The 17,155-nt window shown below is 38.5% G+C and overlaps 1 pseudogene; it reads right to left on the bottom strand.

The window, feature by feature from the left end:
• Positions 1 to 700: 700 nt before the first annotated feature.
• On the bottom strand, positions 701 to 1,702 carry LOC143389551 (ragulator complex protein LAMTOR1 pseudogene; annotated as a pseudogene).
• Positions 1,703 to 17,155: the final 15,453 nt, after the last annotated feature.

Raw genomic sequence — 17,155 nt, 5'->3', positions numbered from 1 at the left:
ACCCAGGGGTATTTGCCACTGAACCACACCCACAGCCCTTTATATTTTTTATTTGGAGACAGGGTCTTATTAACTTTCTTAGGGCCTCACTAAGTTTGAGTTAAGTGCTAACACAGGCCTGTGGTTTCCTGCAAAAATGGTTTCTAGTGTTTTGCAAAGATCTATATGGAGAAGAAAACGTCAATCCTCCCACTTCAGCCTCCTGGTTCATAGGCATGTCCCAACCATGGCCAGCGCCTATGTATTTTTAACACGGTAATTTAAAAAACTGAGGTTAATCCTGTTAGGATATTAATAAAGACAATTCACTTTCAATGCCTTCATAAAACAAACATAACTGTTTGACAATGCTAAGATAAAGAAGTGGAAGATTAGTTTATCTCTGAGTTCAAAGTCATTTTCTAGGCTAAAAAAGCAAAGCATGCTTTGCAAATTCTCATAAATTCATTAATTCACAGAAAATTATTTAAGAATGATTTAAGGCATGATTTTCATCAAATTATTAAAAAGTTATCAGGTTTAACTCAGATAATATTACAGTGCTGAATTTAGTAATAACAGATTTAAGAGAAATTTCAGTAGTTATTTCTGAATTTCAAATTTTCTGAACTCCTCTTTTTTTTTTTTTTTTTGAATACACTTCCTTTATCGAGGGTGACAAACAAAAAGAAAAAAAGACCAAACATGTAAAAACCCAGGGTGCTGGAAATACAAACTCAATTCATTCAAATTCAAGCTCATCCAGACCCTGGGCACAAACCCTAGTGAGGTGCATGGGAGCACCAAGTCAGAGAAAGGGGGACAGGAGTGAATCTGAGGCCAAGAGAAAGGGTGGGAAGGACCTCCCCCTAGGTCCCTTGGTGTTCACTCCCACAGTGGTATCTCCACCTTCCAATGACTGTGAAGACCTTCCAGTCCCTGTCCTCTTGGCTTCCACCCCAGCCAGGGCTTTGAAGGCCAGTCCTGAATGGTTCTACCCTCCCTTGCTCCATCCTCACTTGCTCAGGCTTCTAGCCTCGCTCTTCTCCTCCTCCACGTTCTTCTCAGTGATTAGTAGCAGGTTAGGGTACTGTATAAGCCGAAGTGAGGCTGGGGGCCATGGGAGGTGGGATGGAGACAGGTGAAGAGAGAAGAGCTGTCCAAAGACCCCTCTCTTCATGGGATCCCAAACTGTACAACCAGCTCCTCTTTTGCGTCCACACGGATCTGAGAAAGTGCACTGTAGGCATAAGCAGCTATCCTGGAGACCTGCTGCAAGTCAGAGAAGGGGATAGGCTCGCTGGCCAGCACTTGGTGGGGCTGGCCGGTAAGAGACGGCAGCGGTGGCAGCTTCTTCCAATGGGTCAGGCTGCTGCTCAGCACAGCCAAGCGTGTGCTGTACTGCCTTGCCCGGTCCATGTACTCATGCTGCTCCATGCCCTGGGAGTCTGCAGCAGACACATCGATGATGTTGCTAGCTGTTTTTGCAAGGATGGAAGAGAGCAGGGCCTGCTCATCTGTGCGAGCAGAAGGCAGGCTGTGGTAGTTGGGCTCAGCTCCATTGAGGGCTTTGGTAGGGGGGCTACTAGGGTCCAATAGCAGCTTCCGCTCCTCTCGGTCCTGGTCCGAATCCTCGTTTTCGCTGCTGTAGCAGCACCCCATGGCCGGGGTCGGGCCGGGCGCTCAGGCCGAGCGGAGGAGGGACGGCGTCCGTCAAGAGCCCTTCCGGTCCTGAACTCCTCTTAAAAGAAACTTCTAATGGGGGCTGGGGTCCTTGGCTCAGTGGTAGAGTGCTCATGTAGCATGCATGAGGCACTGAGTTCAATCTTCAGCACCACATAAAAATAAAATAAAGATATTGTATCCACCTAAAACTAAAAAATAAATATTAAAAAAAAGAAACTCTTAATGGACTAGACATGTTAATGATTTACCATACAGTGCATGAACAGAAAATTAATCTCCCCACTGAACTAAAATTAATTAAAAGTTGTCATAAAAAATGCAAATCTAGTCCTTTAAAATATTTTAGCAATTCTAGCTGTGTGTGGAAACAAATGTGCCTTGTATAGTAGAAACACAAAATCATAAATTGTTATTTCTAATAAGTGTGGAAACAGGATCTATTAGTATGCACATGAAACTTCAAATATTTAATATATGTGGTAAATACACAAAAATATCACAAGAGAAACAGCCAGGCATCTACTGTACAATACCCTTTCATTTAAAAAAAAAATACAAACTGAAAAAATATTGTTGTTCCATAAAAATCAATGCTATAATAGTGTTAATTATTGGTCCCAAGTGATAACAATTTGATCATAATGAGCACACAAGGAGCACAACTGGCTACCTCACCTAAAAACCTTTCCAATCAAAAAGTAAATTAATTAGGGAAAAAAAGAGTATAGATTTTAGAATGTACTGTCCTAAATATAAAACCAATGTTTTTGTAGGTTTCTCTAACTGGGTCCAGAAATGAGAGAGTGAAAAGTAGATGGATTATGTATGTGTTCAAAGAACCCAGGCCATCAGCAAAGCAGCTCAGTCTAGAAGGGGTAAGAAAGATATAAAGAATGCAAATCAGCATACTACAGTGATGTAGCCACATCCATGTTTATAACAGATCAATTAACTCCGAATAGTTAAACTATGGAACCAAACTAGGTGTTCTCCAACAGATGAACAGATAAAGAAAATGTGATATATATTATATACACAATGAAATATCACTCTGCCTTAAAGAAAAAAGAAATCACAGCATTTACTGGTAAATGGATGAAGCAGGAGAATATCATGCTAAGAGAAATAAGCCAATCCAAAAAAAAAAAAAAGGCCAAATGTTCTCTCTAATATGCAGATGCTAATTCACAATTGGGGTGGATGGGACTAGGGAAGAAAAGAGGTACTTTGGATTGGATAGAGGGGAGTGAAGGAAGGTGAGGGAGTAGGAAGAATAGCAGAATAAATTAGACATTATTACATATAATGTGTATATATATATATATATATATATATATATATATATATATATATATACGACCAGTGTGATTCTAAATCATGCAAAAACAGAAGAATGAGAAATTAGACTCCATTTATGTATGATGTGTCAAAGTGCATTCCACTGTCATATACAACTAATTAGAACAAACAGTTGTTTCTGTACTAGACAAGTCATGGTCAGATGCAAACAAAATTCAGATAGATCTAAAAGACCAAAGAACTTAAGCTGCTCCAAAAACCTGGACACATGCAAAACAGAATTAACAAAACATCCCACGCCAAGTAAAGAACTGACAGACTGCTTTGGTCATAGTAAGAGGGCACTGCACGGAAGAGGAAGAAGCTGAAGCATAACCCTGTGCTAACTGAAGGCTCTCTTCCTCTGTATTTTTTTTTTTAAGTAACTTTATTTTATTTGTTTGTTTGTTTATTTTTAATGTGGTGCTGAGGATCAAACCCAGAGCCTCACATGGGCTAGACAAGCGCTCTATCACTGAGCCACAATCCCAGCCCCTCTCTTCTTCTGTATTAAGCAGGTTTAATAATCACTTGCCTCAGAGAGCCTGCTGTAGGTCAAATTAGATGCCATTGGTGCAGCAGTTTAGTATAGTGGTGACCCAGAACAGGTGTTCTGTAGACTGTCTTTCACTGACACCAAGCAAACCTGACACAGGATAACCAACAAGAAAAAGATGGTCATGGTAAACAAATTAAATCCTTACTTCTTATTGGTTGTCACAGCAGAATCTTTTAAGAAATACAGCCTACTCAACACTAGTTTGAGAGCTTAAGGTTAGAACCTCGGTAAAATCAATTCTGTCTTTAGGCAATTTAAGATGAAAAAAATTGTTTTTAACTATCAAACAGAGTTAGGAACAGTTGTCTTTGTGGCTGGCTCTCCATCAGCAGGGAGTAGCAATGATTACAAACCACAATTCAGCAGATTTTCAGTCCCTGCCCGATGAAGTAAAAGCTCAAAAGTCAATTTTTTTCAGTTTAAAAATTATATTCTTGATTCCCTTTTCCTTCTCTATGCTCCATTATTCCCCAAATGTGGGCAGAGCCACTTTCTAAAACAAAAGCACCCCAATTACCCATCACAGGAAGAACCTAAACAAAGATGAAAGGTGAAGATTGACTACTGATTCTATTCCACATTCTCCTTACTCTGTGGCTTCTCCCTCCCCAATTTGACACATGAAGTTTCTATGGAAGGACCTGGCATTTTTAAGTTCACATGTTTGTACGGAAATAGAAACACTGTAAATGTTTGGAGAACAGAATGAAAGGATTATCAACTAGCTTCAATTATACCAACTGATCTAATCATCATGTTACATGCTTCTTCTGGCATCTGAAGTCTATTTCTTAAACTCAAGCAGGAGCATTTTTTAAAATATTCCTCCGTCTCTCATCTTTCTCTCTCAAATATAACCAAAATATACCTGGTGGTAAACACATGTGCTTATTGGCTTGTAGAATTCATACTCATTTAAAATGGACCTCACTGACAGATAAATTTCACTTCATCTGATTTCATTCTGATAGTCTTCTCATTTGTTCTTCTAAAGAGTATTAATTCTGTAGTTTTAACAGCTTATATCTTATAAATTAGGAAGAAATACCACATCATCATTATTGCTGAAACCTATAAAGTTTACTTACTCTATAATTCCAGGTACCATACTAATCCTGACATTAATCCATTTTACAAATAAAGGGATTCATGATTAAAACACTAACCCATGTGAGGTCACACAGGTGGTAACAGTGACAGCTAGAGTGTGAACCCAGATCTGACACCAAAATCCATGCTCTTAACCCAGTGCCACAGGTATATAAACAAATGAGGCAAGGTAATTTTTGTGAGCTGGGAACTAAATATAGAAAAGATGAAAACAAAGAAATTTTCTGGGTGTGATGGTACATGCCTGGAATTCCAGTGATTGGGGAGGGTGAGGCAGGAGGATTCAAAGTTATAGGTCAGCCTAGAAAACTTAATGAGACAGGGTCTCACTAAAAAAAAAATAAAAAAAAAACAGAGCTGGGGGTGTAGTTCAGTGGTAGAGCACCCTTGAGTTCAATTCCCAGTATAATAATTATTCACTCAAATAGAAAATGCATGTTGGAGGAAGGAAAATTTCACTAAGTAAAAGAATAACGTGAGAAGAGGAAGGCAGTAACATATGCCTGTTTAAAGCTTCTTTGCAGACTAACTCATCTATTTTATCTCTTCAAAGCACATCACTGTGGACCAATTTATAGATGTGTTGTATTCTGTTTTGCAACAGTGGTAGGTAATGAACTATAGAAAGAGTCAGCTGCTAATTACCCAACAAATAAAGCAACTCAATAGGCCAACATGTTCTTATCTATATTCAAATGGAAATGTTTATAAGCCTCAGAATTAGCTAGAAATGGAATTTCTCCTACACAAAATAAATTTACATCAACCATGTGAAATCTGTTATCCCCAAAATTTAACTGCTGTTATAAGCAACAGAAATTTCTGAGAATGTTTTCCCTAAATTCTATAAAAATATTATTTTAAAAAATAGTCAAGCTTCAAAACCAATGCCCAAACTCAAGAAAATAAATAGGCAGTCTTTTCCATTCTAATTGTGATGTTTCTGTCAGTACTGCATTGAATTTTATAAACTTTAGGTACAAATAAGTATTATACTATCCTACCATTTCAATACTTAAAAAACACACTGGCTTTTCAAACAGATAAGTATCAGCCTGGAAATCTGCCATTAAGGTGAAAAGACAACTAAAAAATAAAGCAGGGCTGGGGTTGTAGCTCAGTGGTGTACTTGCCTAGCATGTGTGAGGCAATGAGTTCGATTCTCAGCAATGCATACAAACAAAATAAAGGTCCATCGATAAGTACAAAAAATATTTTTTTTAAATATTTTTTAAAGAAACAAGATGGGTAGACTAAAGACCAATATGACATGTCCTTCCATTATAGACTTTGATGGCTAAACTAAGTCAGAGTAAGAAAAAAAAGAATGCACTCACCCAATGAATGCTGCCCCACTTGGTCCAAAAGAAAAAATACCACAGAATTGAGAATCTTAAAAACTTAGTTATGAAATCTTCAAGATAATCTTTTCGGCATTCAGATGTGGGCTAACACTCTCAGGCAGGCCTGCAACTTAAAAGCAACCAAAATCTCCCCTAGTAAGTAATCTGTATTAGCTGTACTTAATAACCCCTAAGGCAAGATCTGCCTTTCAATAGCTATAATCAAATCATAACTATAAGCAAAGATAACATTTTAAATCTTACTAAACAAATCAACCTTTCATTTTTAAAAATGTGAAACTTTTGAGTTAGGCTTCCTAAGATATGTACTATAAAAAGCTAACTGGTGGTAACAATGAAAAAGCTTAAAGGTTTGGAAAATATTCTCTAATTGATATGTATTTCTAAGAGGGACCAGAGATAGCTCACAAATACTGAGCAAAGGAAAAAAAAAGAAAGAAAACCAATATGAATATCAAATCCAGGAGAATGGGTAAGTAATGATTTTAAGACTTAAAAAAAAAAAGACTTCCACTATTTTAAAAAGTCAACAAGGAAGTAAAAGCAGAATACAGATTGTAAACTCTGGACAATATACAAAAGTGACTATTTGAAAGCACTAAAAAAAGACAAAAGCTGACAGAAAGCTGAATGTTACTGATAAAACACTTTTTTTTTAAAGCCAGGGACTGAACTCAGGGGCACTCAACCACGAAGCCACATACTCAGCTCTATTTTGTGTTTTATTTAGAGACAGAGTCTCACTGAGTTTTTTAGTGCCTTGCTGTTGCTGAGGGTGGCTGTGAACTTGCAATTCTACTGCCTCAGTGTCCCACTTTTATATTGTTTTTCAACTAAGGGCATTCCCCAGATCACATGATGCAATAGTTAGAATTCAAGTAAAAAGATATCATTCTTATGATCGTGTATAAACTTTGCCCAAATCTTTAACAGATTCCCAACTTGTACTTGAGGGAGAGAATTCATAAAATTTCCAGGAAAAAGTCAATATGGAAGCCTGAAAGAACTAAGCAAGATGGAACTAAATTGTGTCCAAAATGAACAAAAGTAAAAATAACTCGGAACAAAGTTTAACATTATCCAGAAGAGGGGAGGGAAAAAAATAGTGGTCTCATCATCTACAATGTGCAGCACACAATAAAAAATTACCAGATATGTTTTAGAATTTTAACATGAGGTTACTTTGTATTTGCATAAGAGTTATTTTACCTTTGACAAGCTGCAAATAATATCTGCATGTATCTGATAATGAATATATATCTAGAATTTATAAAGAACACTTCCAACTTAAAAAGAAGACATCCCAATTAAAAATGGGCAAACATTTGAAGAAGATAAATGAATGACTAAAGGCATGTGAAAGTTGCTCAACATCCTATTTAGGGAACAGTCAAAATTATTATTATAAGATGCCTCTATACATCAAACAAAATCACCCTCTTATCTACTTAAAACTTGAATTTTTTGTTTTCTCACAAAGAAACTCAAGTCCCAGATAGCATTATAATGGCATGCACCAAAAATTTCAAGGGGGAAAATGATACCATACTTACACTATCAAAAAATGGGGGTGGGAGAGCTGCATTTTCCAGTTCATCTTATGAAACCAACTTATCCTGACATCAAAACTACATAAAAACATTAAGAAAAATACAAGCCAAATCACTCACAAAAATAGACACAAAAATCCTTAATAATATTACCAATTCATATCCAGGAATATAAAAAAATAATAATACAAATTGGCCAAATGAAATTTACTCCAGAAATGCAATGATGATTTAACTTCTGAAAATAATACAATTCTGAATATAATAGTATATAATTCACCTGAGAAAAAAATTTGAAAGAAAAAGCATACAACTACATTATTGCAGAAAACTCATTTATAAAACACCATTAATCCATGATAAAACCTCTCAGCAAACTAGGAATAGAAAATTTCTCAACCTGATAAACAGAATCCATTAAAATCATACAAAAAGGTAAAAAATCTGAATGCTTACCATTAAGACAGGCAACTTAACCAGAATGTGAGTTCTCACCCATGCTAATCAACACAGTCCTGGCAGTCCTAGCAAGTACAGTTAGGTAAGAAAAAGAAATAAAGGTATACAGATGGTGTGGGGATAGAGAGAATTAATGCTGCCTCTCATCTGCAGACAATAGGAATCTTCCAAAAGGCTAACAGAGAAAGTGTTTTATAAAGCAAGATGGCAGACTACAAGGTCAATAAACAAATAATTGTATTTCTCCTAGTTGCTAAAACAAACAAAAGAAACTTGAAATTTCAGATGTTTATAATATCATCAAAAAACATGATATAATATCATCCAAATATTTAAGGATATATTTAATAAAATATGTGTAAGATCTGTATACTGAAAATACAAAAGCTGCTTTTAAAAAACCTGAAGAAGATCTTAACAAATTTGCAAAAAAGTATAAAGGCTAGAAGAGGGCAAACTCAACCAAATGAGTGCTCACTGATGAAAAAAGAAAAAAAAAATCAATAAAGGCAAAACTACTCCCCCAAATATGAACTTATTTATGTTTTAAAACTGTATACAATATTCTACAAATCATACCCATATCCTAAGCTCTTTACTTGTTCTCCTGTTTTTCCACACAATAACAAAACTTCTGAAAGTGATACAAATGGAAATCATCTGAGATGACCAAGACATCTATTCAATATCCTTGTATTCTTTAAAATAACAATTGTGGTCATGTTTTGTTTAACACTGGAAATATGCTGGCTCTCTTGTCATCCTGGAAATATCACAGAGTGCATTTACACAAAACTACATAAAACAGTCTGCTACACACCAAGGCTTCATAGTACAACCACTATTGTGTTATAACTCTTCAATATCCTCAACATTAAGCAGAACATGACTATACTGTTAAAATGCTACTATGCTTATTCTTCCAACATAAAAATCACTATCTGTTTTACCAAAAGTTAAATTTCATTTCATAGCCTCTTTCCAAAGATAATCTCTCATCTGCTACTAGAGATTAAAATAGTCCAAACTTGTGTAAAGACAACTACTAAATCCAGAAGAGTCATCATAACAGAGTGTGATTTTCAAATCACAATATATCTCTAAAAGGGCTGTGAATTTAACCAGCTTTAAAGTGACACTGGTTGTAAAAGTATATGTTTCAGCTAATCAAAACATGTAATACAAACTGCAGACGGGGCTAGAAAGATGAGAAGGCAGAGACAGGATTCCCAACTTCAGTTCTTTGCAGTCTTAGAGAGTCTCCATGGAAAACCTTAAAACTTCCTTTATCCTGAAAAATATAAGCAAGCTTTTCTAACATGCTCTCATCATATTCATTCATCTGTGAATGCATGTAAGAGCCCCTTTAAACTCACACAATACTGAACAGTAACACTGATTTATCTCAAATGATCATAACTCCTTCACAAATTTGCAAATAATGACCTTTCAAGCACTGCATTATTTATCCTGATCTGGACAGTCCAATGGCTTATAAAAACTGAATAAACTGCTTCTTCTGAAAATAAAACGGAGTGGGGGTAGTAACCAAAGAAGGTCCAATGCTAAGCACTTCATATTTGCCTGAGGCAATAAACTCTCAAAATAACTTCATTACTGAGTACAAGAGCAAAGAACGAACACCAAAATATTGCACAATCCAACTTTGTGCATTTCTGAGTACACAGTAGGATCTAGAAACAATACGTCGGAACTATTCTGTTAATTATTTTTTTAAAAAAGTGTCTACTCTTTCTTAATGGAAAAAAAAAATTCCCCATGAGTTTTTAAAACTCCTTACTGGTTGGCTTAGCAAACAACAAAAAAAATTTTTTAACTGTCCCTGAGCCATATTTACCAAAAAAAAAAAAAACTGTTTCTTTTGGTCTCAAAGTGTAGCTGCACTTGAGCTCTGTGGCAAGGCTAGCTGAATGCACGGTTCCCGGAGCGCGTGTGGACCGCACCGGTCCCCCCTGACCTCTGGTGTCCGGAGAAGACGCACGGGTCAGTAGGGCCACGCCCCCGGAGAAGGCGCAGAAAAGCCCCCCCAGGCGGTCGCGGCTGAAGTGTTTATTTAGAGACAGCACCGGCCCGGGGGAGCCGCTCCCTAGCGCTCGCAGCACTTGTTCAAGGCAGCGCACTCCGCCCGACAGGCGAGACCCAAGGAGCGGTTGCCCGCCCGGGAGGAGAAGGACGCCCCCGTGGCGCGGAGCCCCGGGCGAGGGTCCAAAGCCTCGCGGGGGGCGCAGGCGCCACCAGACAACCGCGGTAGGGAGAGGTGCCGCGCCCCCCACCCAGGCGCAGCGGCAGCCCAGAGGGGAACAGCGGGAGCCGGAGGCGCGCCTCAGCCCGAACACAGACAATACCGGAGGAGGGGTTCACAGAGCGGGGCCGCGGAAGTGCCCGCCGCCCATTCATCCCCGCCCGGCGCCTCCGGCCCGGGCCCCTGCCCCCGCCCCGAGGAGCTGCCGCAGGGGGAGGGGCCTGCGCTCCGCGCTCCTCGCCCCGACCCCTCCTCAAACCACAAAACTTCCCCCAACTCCATCAACTAAATTGCCCTCTCACCGTGCGGCTCCCGGGCCGAGCCGGAGCAGCTCTGCACCTTCCCCGCGGAGAAAGACAACAGAAGGCCGCTCTGCGGCGACGGCTACTAGGCGAGGAGCCGACACAGCGGTTTCGACGGAGCCCAGGCACTTCACCACGGCCGCTTCGGCTCCGCGCTGGCCCAGCACACAACCAGCTACCCACGCATGCGCCGCAAGCCACCGGGCTTTGGGCGGGGCACTAGAGGAGGGCCATAAAACCTAGGAGCCCTCCTGTGAGTAAGCGCGGAAACCAGGGCCAAGAGCTGGGATTGCATGGTAGAGCTGCCCATCAAACTCCGTGAGGCCAATAGAAGTCTTTCTGGGCAGTGTGCTCTGGTTGCTAAGGGAGGCTGAGGTTGACCGCCGCTTCTGCTCCGAAGCAAAGTGATCAAAGTCGGGTAGCCAGCAGCTGCCTCTGGTTAAAATGCCCACTCACCTTCTCTCCACCCCATCTCCGGAAACCGCCCTTCCACAGTGTGCTTGGCGCTTACTTGAGCTGTAGCACTTACCACACACACTCAAACGATTTTTTCTTCTATTCTCCCCCTAACTCCATTGAGGAAGTGGGGTCTTCCAGTTGTCCCGTGTAAGAGACTCATGCTAGGTACTCAACAAGTGTTAACTTGGATAGACGGCGCAATGGAGAGATCAGGACTGTCACTATGCATTGTGAATTTTTGGCTACTCGATCACCACAAAATTTTAGGCTTACAAATGCAAAGGACCTCAGAAATCATCTGGTGGCTTCTGAGAAGCAAAATATGGTCCAAGTTCCAATGGTGGTCCAGGATATTATATTGGAATACGAAGAAACGTTTTCACTCTGTGTGTGTTTTAATAAGTATTGCAGAGGAGGGTGGGAATGACTGTCATGTCCAACCACTGTTTACCCTTTGTCATTTCTTAGGTCAATAGAAAGTTGTTTTTTAAAAAAAAAAAAAGAAGAAGAAGAAGAAAGAAAGAGAGAAAGAAAAAAAAGGACCCTACCCCGGTGCAATGGCGCACTCCTAATAATCCCAGCGACTTCAGAGACTAAGGCAGGGGGCCATAAATTCGAGGTCAACCTCAGCAATTTAGCAAAGCCCTAAGCAACTTAGGGAGACCCTGTCTCAAAAAAATAAAATAAAATATCTGGGTTTGTAGCTCAACGGTACAGAGCCCCTGGGTTCAATCCCTAGTTTAAAAAAAAAAAGTACTTAAAAATGTTAAGTGAAAAACGGAGACTATATGCAGTTCAAGAACGTGCAAGACCAATTTGTAGAGATTGATGAAAAAACCATGGTTACCTAGGGGAAGAAGGCTATTGGCTGGAAAGGAGCAACAAAGGACCCCTTGGGGTGGTGGTTCTGCATTTTGATCTGAGTGGTAAAAAAAAAAAGTATATACATATGAAAAATTCAAAAGCAGCTTAAGATTAGTGCAATTTACATATTTTAAACAAGTATTTTTAACGTCAGCTTTTAAAAATCCTACAGGACATGGAAAAAAATTTTGCAAAGATGCAAATGACTGTCATTTGGGAAACCTCTATCCAGATAAGCTCACTATCAGCAACCAAACTTCTGAGAGAATATTATGAAAACCTAATACTTGTATCAGGCACTCCCATCTTTAAAGGGTTCTAAATCTTAGAACTGCTTCTACTATTGAGCTTAAATTTGCTTTTCTGTCAGTAAACCTGATTCTTATGTGTTATTTTCTCAGTTCACCTTCACAAAAATGATAAAAACCAAGGCTAACCCTGGTTCTTCATGTAAAAAATTTTTTCCAAATCACCTTATCATGCTGCTTAACTTCTTCTATATTCACTCAAAACCCTCCTTGATGCCCTTCAATAGATGAATGGATTAAAAAATGTGCCATTTATACACAATGGAATATTACTCAGCACTAAAAAATAAAAAGATCATGGCATTTGCAGGCAAATGGATGGCATTAGAGCAGATTATGCTAAGTGAAGTAAGCCAATCCCTAAAAAACAAATGTCGAATGTCTTCTCTGATATAAGGGGGGGTGACTCAAAAAGGGATAGGGAGGAAGAGCATGAGAAGAAGACTACCACCAAATAGGGAAGAGAGGTGGGAGGGGAAAAGAGGGAGAAGGGGAGTTGCACAGAAGATGGAAGGAGAACCTCATTGTTATACAGAATACATATATGATGTTGTAATGAGAAAAAGAAAGTGGCACATTAGATTGGATAGAGAGAAAGGATGGGAGAGTAGGGGAGGAGTAGGGGGGATAGGATGGGCAGCAGAATAGAATAGACATTATGATTGATGTATGTACATTCCATGTATGTATTATATGTCAAAATACATTCTGCTGTCATGTATGACTAAAAAAAATTTTTTAAAAACCCTCCTTGAAAATATTCAATAGTTGGCACAAAGAGAAAATCCTCCTGCATTCTAGTCCTGACCCTGCCACAAAAGAGTTCACCATGAGCAGGTTGCTCTTCCATGAAGAACCTCACAAGGGGGCTCACCCAGAAAGTCATTTGGACCTTAATGTTAGCTGAGGCAGCAGTAAATGTTACCATGTCATTTTTCTAGTGACTGTCTGAAAATTCCATTCCCTACTCCCCACTCTTAGTGGGATATTTATACCTTTCTCAGGAGCTGCAGAAAGGATTGAAAGTTCAGCACTTTCCAAATTTACTGTACCTATGAAATATCTGGAAATTTAGTTAAAAGTAGATTCAGACTCAATAGGTCTAAGGTTGTGGGATTCTCTATTTCTAAAAAGTTCCCAACTGGTACTGAAACTGCTCATTTGGGATCCCAATCTGAGAGACAGAGTCTACTCTAAATTTTCCAGACAGCTGAGCCCTTCTATCCTCTGGGAAGTCCTAAATAGTTATCTGCATGGCTATCATTCAGATATTCCTCTGAATATTGGCTATCTTTTCTCATTTTTCCATGAAAAGTTATGTGTTGATTGCACATAATAGTGGATGATTCACAAGTTTTAGTCCAATAAAAAATTTTATCTTGTACTATTATTCAATTTAGATATATTGCATAGTATATCACATAGAATGTGCCAATAATCTTCTTTGTGTGTGTGTGTGTGTATCTTTTTGACAGTGCTGGGCATCAAATCCAGGGCCACTCACATGGGAAGTGTGAGCTGTAACATTGAGCTACATCCTCAGCCCAGCAATCATTTTTTAAATATTTTTGAGAGAGAGAGAGAGAGAGAGAGAGAGAGAGAGAGAGAGAGAGAGAATCTTTTTTATTATTTTTTGTAGATGGACACAACACAATGCTTTTATTTTTATGTGGTGCTGAGAATCAAACCTGGGACCCGCCTGTGCTAGGCTCTATCGCTGAGCCACAATCCCAGCCCCCAGCAATCATTTTTATAACCAAGTAATTCCATAACTTTGCTTGGATGACCCTTTCAATGGTCAACTATACCGAAGTTTCTGAAGACAACAGCTTTTCCACCTAAACTGGTTACACATAAATTTCCAATGGAACCTGGAATCACCCTCAAGAAATTTTAATTTCCCGTGTTGGGGAACTTCACCAAGATTATTTTAAATAGAAGAACTTTATGCAGTACGCTTTTAGAAAGACATTGAATCAGTGTCATGACAAGACTATTATATTTAGTAATTAACTACATGGGTTTAAAAAAAATTAAAATCTATATTGAAATCCTTTGTTGGAATGCTTTATACTGTCCATAGAACAGAAACCAACATCACAATAAACATTTTACATAACAATGAGTCATAAGTACAGTCCTCGAAATTCTTTCCAATACACGTGACTATTGTCTAAAACATGTCTTCCTTGTAGCAACTAGATCCTGCTACGACTCCACTTGCCTGACCAACCTATCTAGAGTAACCCACTCTCACATGTAATTGTACCGCAATTATGGAAAAGAGTATGGAGGCTCCCCCAAAAAACTAAAAAGCAGTAGGATGTTTGGCACACACCTGCAATCCCAGCCACTCAGGAGTTAAAGGTAAGAGAATTGCAAGTTCAAGGCCAGCCTGAGCAACTTAGCAAGACTTTGACATAATATAAAAAAATTAAAAGGGCTGGGAATATAGCTCAATTGTAAAGCACTGCTGGGGTTCAAGCACCCATATTGAAAAAAAGCTAAAACTAAAAATAGAATCCCAGGGCTGGGGTTGTGGCTCAGTGGCAGAGTGCTTATCTCACACATGTAAGGCGCTGGGTTCGATCCTCAGCACCACATAAAAATAAACAACAAAATAAAGATATTAAAAATATATTTAAAAAATAGAATCCCATATGATCTAACTGTCCCACTTATGGGTATGTATTCAAAGGAAATGAGATTAACATGTCAAAGAGATACCTGTATACCCATGTTTATTGTAGCACTATTCATAATAGTCAAGATATAGAATAAACTGAGATGTTAACTAATAGATGATTAGAAAAAAAACAATGGAATATAATTCAGCCATAAGAAGAATAAAATCCTGTCATTTTTTGCAAAATGGATGGAAATGGGAGTCACTATAGTAAGTGAAATAAGCCAAACACAGAAAAACAAATACTGCATGTTCTCTTTCATATGTGACCTCAAGTAGAATAAAGTAGACGAATGATTACTGGAGGCTGGGAAGGGCAAGAAAATAAAGGGTGGTTATTTCTGTCCCAAAATATAGAAAGATAGGAACAATAAGTCATAATGTTCTGTAGCACAGTAGGGTAATTGTAGTTCACAATAGTTTGTTATATATTTGAGAAAAACAAGAAGAGAGGAGATCAAATGTGCCAAACATAAAGGAAATGGTAAGGAAATGGAAATGCTCATTATTCTGTGTTGATCATTACATATTATATACATGTATTAAAAATTATCACACAGCACACCACAAAGGTATACAATTATTATGTGTTAATTATTACATGTTAATATTGCATGCTAAGCAAGAAGAAAATAATGAAATCAATAATAAAGAGGTCCACTGTCACCTAGTTCTCTTTAATATTACTCAATTTTTTTCATAGCATTTTTTCCAATCTAAAAGTATCTTATTTATTTTGTATGTGTATTTTGGTTCTGTCCCCCATTATAATGTAATCTCCCTGTTATTTTGTTTACTCCTCCATCTTCTGCACCTAGTACACAGTGAGGACTCAATAATAAGTTTCACATGAATGAATTTGTACAAAAAGAACTCCCATGAGGTGCCCTCAAACTGAATGTCCCTGATACTGAAGATTTGTTTTTCTAAGGTGCACCAAATCTCTTCAGAGAATGTCCCATTTCACAGAAAGAGATTTCAGGTTTAATAATTTTCTCACTTCCCTTAAGCTTACAAGCCAGAAAAGAGGTCAAGGCCTTATCAAGCTATCATAGGATTTTGTGTCTCTCCAGTATCTTTCTAATTGATTTAATATAACAAGGATAAATCCCATTTTATAGAGACCCTGGAAATAACAAAGGAAAGAAAAAAAATTGGAAGCATGATTAGAAGAACAGAAACTTCTGTGGAGACCCATGGTTCCTAATATGTCTAGTTTTGCAAAGGAAGCACTGGAACAAACTTGTCCCAGGGTTCTTCTTGTGCAGCAGTGGACATTTTATTGCTTTGTGATAGAAATAGTATCCTGATGTTGCTTTGGGAAATTCTCTGAGCCCCTTGTTTGGTGTGAAGCCAGCTCTACCACAGTCCATGGTCTTACCATAGGACCCAAATTTGAGCCAATCAATGCATCCTATCCACAGGCAATAGAAATTAGTTCAGGGTTGGTCACATGATCCTAAATATGTCAACCAGGGGCAATGGGAGCAAATTTTACCCTTTCTTTGAATTATCAATGTTTTCATTGACTGGAGTCTTTGCCTTGACAGGATTAAGAAGGATATGTCTGATAGCCATCTTATCACCATGAGGAAAGAACTTCTTAGGATAGAGCCAGCACAGTGGAAAAGTAGGAAACATGAAGAAAACAATGTCTTAGTGACTCTTCTTGAACTGTTGAGTCCAGTACTTCCTAAAGATGGAACAAAATGTAGATATTTCAATTATATAAGCCAATAAAGCCAATAGCAAAAGTTATTGTTACTCACATTCACAAGAATTTTAACTGATACACCATCCATGAGCATCTGCCTCTTTTTTCAATTAGCAAATAGCTGTCAAAAGTTTACTGTGGCTGGACACGGTGGCACACACCACAGTGGCTTGGGAGGCAGAGACAGGAGGATTGCGAGTTCAAAGCCAGACTCAGCAAAAAGTGAGGCACTAAGTAACTCAGTGAGATCCTGTCTCTAAATAAAATACAAAATAGGGCTGGGGGTGTGGCCCGGTGGTCAAGTGCGCTTGAGAGTTCAATCCCTGGTACTCAAAAAAAAAAAAAAAAAAAAAAAACAACTTTACTGTGTGCCAGGAATTAGGTTTGGTCCTGGGGTTACATGTGAAAAACAAGGTTCCTGTCCTAAAGTAGCTTACAATATCGAGGGAAACAGATAGGCAAAATTTTATTTTTAAAAGTGTTGAAATGTGTAAGTGCCTTTAAATACAACCAC

This window comes from Callospermophilus lateralis, unplaced genomic scaffold (assembly GCF_048772815.1).
Source record: "Callospermophilus lateralis isolate mCalLat2 unplaced genomic scaffold, mCalLat2.hap1 Scaffold_63, whole genome shotgun sequence".
In the NCBI taxonomy this organism is placed as follows: domain Eukaryota; kingdom Metazoa; phylum Chordata; class Mammalia; order Rodentia; family Sciuridae; genus Callospermophilus; species Callospermophilus lateralis.
The sequence above is the reverse complement of the archived record's forward strand: the minus strand, read 5'-3'. Positions and strand labels throughout refer to the sequence as shown.